This window comes from Nelumbo lutea, chromosome 2, assembly GCF_056320005.1.
Source record: "Nelumbo lutea isolate HS-2025 chromosome 2, American lotus-T2T, whole genome shotgun sequence".
Classification (NCBI taxonomy): domain Eukaryota; kingdom Viridiplantae; phylum Streptophyta; class Magnoliopsida; order Proteales; family Nelumbonaceae; genus Nelumbo; species Nelumbo lutea.
Genome location: NC_142685.1, coordinates 41880802 through 41887265, shown reverse-complemented (window position 1 = coordinate 41887265; position 6464 = coordinate 41880802). Strand labels below are relative to the sequence as shown.

General features: G+C 39.4%; 1 pseudogene across 1 annotated transcript; it reads left to right on the top strand.

Annotated features, from left to right (window-relative positions):
- The first annotated feature begins 1657 nt into the window (after positions 1-1657).
- On the top strand, positions 1658-5152 carry LOC148870121 (exocyst complex component EXO70H1 pseudogene; annotated as a pseudogene). Its single transcript, XR_016108277.1, has one exon. The product of XR_016108277.1 is annotated as an exocyst complex component EXO70H1 pseudogene (transcript).
- The last annotated feature ends 1312 nt before the right edge of the window (positions 5153-6464 follow it).

The following is a 6464-nucleotide window of genomic DNA, read 5'->3' as shown; positions in this document are numbered from 1 at the left end:
GTTTTATCCATGGTTATGCCTTAGTACCTGTTTGGATTTGCCGATATCTAAAAGTTTGTTTTTTCAAAACTAACTCAGCATGAGGCTATTATTTTTATTTTGAAAAACAAAACAAAATTATAGGTATATTGATTCAAATGCCCAGGATAACTAAAGATAGTCCCTCAGATATGCAGTTTTTTTTTTTTAATTTATTTGTCAATTTCATTTTCTTTTAATTATTTCCCAGAAAAATAATGTTCCACAAAATTTGACTGATTCTATTCTTTGACTCATCGACTCAGTAACATCGTTCCTGACGCTCTATGCTTAACTTGTATGAGAAGGATCGGACCAATAGTAATTTTATATTCGAATTCAAGAAAAAAAAAAGAGAGAGAACGGTTATACATTTTTTTTTTTAATTTTTTTCTGAATGAACATGACTCGTTTAATTATTAACTCCCAAAGGAAACACAAACACACTTTCCTGGACCTGGAGTGCCCAAACATTTTATTATCCTACTTAAGTGGGAGGATTTTTCAAAAAAGAATAAATAAATAAATAAGTGGGAGGATTTGACAGTAATGTCTTCTACTCAATTTAATTATTAAGGCAAGGGAACTTATCTAAAATTCACCATGAGTTTTCAACATTTTTGATAAACTCATCATAACTTTTCAAAATATCTAAAACTCATCATGTCACTAACTTGATGTTAAACAGACTAATGGGTGTTAATATATTACCATTTTAACTTCCATAGAAAATATAGAATATATACAAAATAAATTAACAGGTGTTAATATATTACCATTTTAATATTTAGACATGTAAAAAAGGAAAAAGTTCAAAAAAATACATAAAAACATAAAAATTACAAAAAATAAAAAAATTATAGAAATTGCAAACAAAGTAAAAAAAATATTTTCAAATTATAGAAGCTATAGAAATCATAAAATAAAAATTATAGAAAAGCACAGAAATTATAAATAAATAACAAAAATACAAGAAAATTTATAGATTGTAGAAAATAAAAAAAATGTAAAAAAACAGAAATTATAAAAAAATATTGAAAATTATAACAAAACATTAAAAATACAAAAAAAAAAGAAAATAAAAAACTGTAAAAGATCATTTTTCCTTTAATTCACACCATTCAAGAGTAATTTGATAATGAAAATTATTATTTATGCTAATATGGACACATCTGTTGAGAAGCATTAACGGAAGGTGAATTTTAAAAGGTTGTGGTGAGTTTAGAGAAATATTATAAATTGAATGTGAGTTTTAGAAAATTTCCCTTAAGGCAATTATAATTACGCAACGTATAACCACAGAGAATTACCTAGCAATCGGGTCGTGTTTTCAGTTATTAGTTATTACCTTTTTGGCTTTTTCTTAACCCCCTCAACTGTTACAGGGTGCATGGTTGAAGTTTGAAAGTATTCTGTCCAACGGCATGGCAATGGCAAACGGTAGATGCTTCCAATTGGCATGGTCTGCTTTATTCTTGGTCTAATTGTTTCTGTTGATGAGATACTTGTTTGCGTCGTGGTTGCCTGGTCGGGTCGGTAGTTTTACTTTTACAACAAGCTAGTTAACTATAACGTTACGCTACCCTTCTCCTCTATAAATCCTTCCTTGTTCCCACGTTACGTCTCTTTAAAGTTTTTAAGTTTTGATATATTTGACTGCTTTCCGTACTTGGAGATCAAGTCTCAAGTGAAACAGTGGCGCCAACGCAGCGGTTCCACTAAAACCCGCTACTCGGACCGTCGGCCTGACAGATGGAGATGGGGTTGGGTCACCCGTCACAGCAACCACAACTGCACTCTTTCTTTTCCACGTGGCAATATTGCAGTTCAGCATCTTCATTAGAAAATAAGAGACACTGGACACGTGGCTAACCAAATGCATACTAGTCATCCACGTGGATGGATCATGGATGATGGGGCTTCATCCCATTCGTTTCCTTCACCGCGTGACGTGATAACCAAATTCTTCTAGCGGCGGCTTACTGCGGCTCTGGCCTGGTCCGGGTCGTCTACTCGTCTATGTATGTTGGTTTGTTTTGAACAGCTCAATGCTCGTATTAAAACATGGACCGCGTGGATAGTCAACCAAAATATGTGTGGGCTGGGCCGGGCTGACTACACTAGAAGAAAATGAGAATCAGAAATCGCCCTTGGTACACACACAACTCTATCTATCTCCAAGCGACGTTCCCGATTCTCTCTATTTAATGATCACCGCTGCCCACCCTTCCCCTTACGAAACCTTAGTCCTTAGAGACACAGGCAGTTGTACCATCTCTTCTCTGCCTTCTCTTCTCTATTCACTCCCAGACGAAACACCATTAACTCAGAGTCACACACAGACACTCCTTCTGCAACAACAGGTTACAGGTGAAGAAGAAAAAGGAAGAGTTCCGGAGTTTCAGAGCTTTCAATAAGCTGCTTCTTTTAACTTATATTTTATACGGATTACGTTCGTCCACTTTCACCTCCGCCTCAGGCTCAGAGTTCAGTTCCTCTCAACAGCACCACTCCAAATTTATATTGATAAGCAACCAAGAATAGCTCAATGCCGAGAAAAGGAATGCGGACCGTCTTCTTCTCCTTTTCCTCCAAAGACCTATCCTCTTCCTCTTCGTCCACCCATCCTCCCTCCCCCCTCCGCACCTTCTCCGAATCCGAAACCACTATGGCTGCAAATATCGAGGTTGCCGAATCAATCATCACCAAATGGGATCCTAATTCCTCCAGCTACGCCAAAGTTACTTCCCTCTTCTTTGAGAGCCGAAATGAAGCTAGGGAGTTCATCAAATGCGTCATGGATTTGCAGAAATCCATGCATTATTTCCTTTCTCTTGGTTCCTCGTCTGACATGCTCATCCGCGCCCAACGCCTCATGCAGATTGCCATGAAGAGACTTGAGAAGGAATTTTATCAGATTCTCTCCGCCAATCGCGATCATCTCGATCCCGAATCCATCTCCGGCCGCTCCTCCCTCGTCTCCGCCTCCGCAAGATCCAGCACCTCCGATTACGATGACACTTATGAAGACGACGTCCACGTCGTCGCTCGCTCTATCTCCGAGGTCGAGCAAGCTTCCACGCTCGCAATGTCGGATCTCAAGTCCATCGCCGATTGCATGATTTCCTCGGGCTACGGTAAAGAGTGCGTGAAGATCTACAAGATCATCCGAAAATCAATCGTCGACGAAGGTCTCTACCGTCTCGGAATCGAGCAGCTCACCTCCTCTCGCATCCAAAAGATGGATTGGGATGTCTTAGACGTTAAGATCAAAACCTGGCTCAACGCCGCCAAGGTCGCAGTCAAGACTCTTTTTAAAGGGGAGAGAGTTCTTTGCGATTATGTCTTCTCTACCTCTGCGTTCATCGGAGAGTCGTGTTTCTCGGAGATCTCTAAAGAAGGGGCAATCAATCTCTTCAAATTCCCCGAATCCGTCGCCAAGAGCAAGAAATATTCTTCCGAAAAGATGTTCCGAATACTTGACCTCTACGATACCATCTGCGACCTTTGGCCCGAGATCAAATCGACCTTCTCCTTCGAGTCGACAGCCGCCGTCCGAATACAAGCCCTCAATTCACTCGTCAAGCTCGGTGACGCGGTCAAAAGGATGCTACTGGATTTCGAATCGGCAATTCAGAAGGACTGGTCGAAATCCCCAGTACCCGGCGGAGGAATCCACCCTCTTAGCCGATACGTGATGAATTTCTTATGTTTCCTCGCCGATTACAGCGGAATCCTCTCCGATATCATCGCCGATTCGGCTTTACCGAAACACTCACCCCTTCCAGAGTCATACTTCCTGAGCCATCGGAATTCCGAAGTTGATCCATCGCCGGCAGTTTCCGTTCGATTGGCATGGCTCATACTCGTCCTGCTATGCAAACTCGACGGCAAGGCTGAGCTGTACAAGGACGCACCTTTATCGTACATCTTCCTCGCAAACAACCTCCAATACGTCATCTCGAAGGTACGCACGTCGAACCTTCGGTACCTCCTTGGCGAGGAGTGGGCATCCAAGCACGAGGCCAAGGTGAAACAGTACGTGGCCAATTACGAGCGAATGGGGTGGAGCAAGGTCATATCGGCGTTGTCCGAAAATCCTACGGCGGTGATGTCGAAGGAGGAGGCGAAGAAGTGGTTCAAGAAATTCAATACAGCTTTCGACGAAGCGTACAAGAAGCAGTCGTCGTGGGTGGTAACGGACGGGAGGCTGAGGGACGAGATTAAAGTGTCAATTACGAAGAAAATCGCACCGGCGTATCGGGCATTTTATGACAGGTATCGGAACCCGTTGAGAGATGACAACACTGCAGAGTCGGTAGTCAGGTTTGCCCCCGATGATTTGGGGAATTACCTGTCGGATCTATTTTACGGGAACGGATTATCGGGGAGCACTTCATCGTATTCTTCTTCAACGGCAAATTCCCGGGTATTGCATGCTCATTCTCAATCTCAGTGAGACGGGTGCTTATTTTTCCCGCCGTTTCAAAAAAGAAATAAAAAGAAAAAAAGAAAAAGAAAACTTTGTTTCATACACGCGGCCCGGGTCCAACGGTGTTTGTATTTTGGGAGAAGTGCCAATCAGCCGAGATCAGAATTTTCTAGGCGCAAAGTGTCAAATTCACGGGCAGGATATGGTTCACAGGGAGAGAAGTAGGGGCTGAAATTCAGAATTGTGCATCGTGTGTTTCCTTACTTTTCCGTTGTTTTTTTCTCATTTACCATTTGAAATTTTGATACGAAGAGTGCATTTTGTCCCGTTGAGAGATGAAAACAATGTAGAGTAGTCCTTGGTCAGATTTGTCCCCAATACCCATTGATTTAGGTTAGGGGGGAATTACCTGTTTGATTTGATCGATCTATTCTGTTGGAAAGAACTTCATGATGTTTTTCTTTTTTGTTTTCTCAGTGAGACGGGTGATTATTTTCTGTTTCGATCGTTGTTACCTTCAGCAGTCAGCAGTTTGGTTTTTCTTTTTTTGTACGAAGACACACTATATACGTGTATTTTATATTGGTCCTCGGAGAAAAATGTGAAGTGAAATGTAATGGTGAGGTGGAAATCCATGTAAATATCCTTACGTAAAGATCATGTACTGTTATCAAAACTAAAATCATCATGCTTTTCTATGGACTTTTCGTGGTTCGTCTTCTCAGAGTCGGTGAGACGTGTGATTTTCATTTATTTTGCGGTTCAATCTCTGTTCATGTAAACGATTACTATTGATTCTCAGTTTTTTTTTTTTTTTTTTCCATTTAAACGGAGACATAATGTATTTATTCTAGAAATTTGGAGTGGGATGTAAATATCCTAAAATCATGTACTAAGTTATCAACAAAATTTATGCAGCAGCAACTGAACTATTTTAATCTAATGATTTGTTGTTATTGTTGTTGTGCAAATACAAAGGTTTTGCACTAAACAACATATTTGTATTTGCACTTTTCTCAAACTGAAAAAAAAAAAACCGAAAGAAATATAAAATCAGCGAGTTTGTGCAGGCAAAATTTGAGTAATCTTTCATCCACACACTCCACAGACTTTGTTAAGGGAAAGTGAAAGAGGAGAGTACTAGGTGATGGTATCATAAATTTTATTGGAATTTTGTAAATGGATGATGCAAAGCCAGAAGCTTTTGATGTAGAGGATCTAGGTCAATATGGGGAGGTTTTTGTTTTCGTTGTGCTTGTCCTTCAAATTTTCTAGAAATTTCAACAGTTATTTTTCTTTTATGGCTTATCATATTTTTCGAGGGTTAGGCTGGGTTTTGGTAACTTGTGATTGAGACTTGACAGTGGTAGGAAAAATAAGTTACACATGTTTTCGTCTAAAAAGTCACAACAATAGAAACATTCATTTGAAAAACTAGATATGATTTCGGACAGATCATTGCTAGTAATTTGTCAAATTTAATAAATTTCTGAAAAATCCACTGATTGAAGGTTTTTCGTTGTAAGTAAATATTTGGTGTCAAAATACAGGCTATGTTTATGTGTATATATGTCAAAATACAGGCTATGTAAGTAAATGTTTATGTTTATGTGTATATATACAACAAATTAATATAAGAACTGCCGAATTTTTCTATCACATTTTCTAAAATTGAAATTTATTAGAAAAAAAATTAGGCGATTTTAGATATTCTTAGAATTTTTATAATTATTATCTATTCTTTAATATGATTTAGATTAGACACTAAAACTTCTTTGAATGATTATTAACAATGAACAAGATTTCCCGAATTGAAAGTTGGAAACAAGATGAAATGATCCCATGATCCGGGTTAGTCCACAGAGGTAGCTGATGAAGGGTAATTTGGCCCGACCTCGTAGCCCAGGGACACGTGTATATGACCTGGCCTAGCGTATAGTTCAGCCTGACAACACGATCGCAACTCGACGGGAGAAACATGCTGAGTCCAATGCTGGCCACTCGGCGTGTTAAG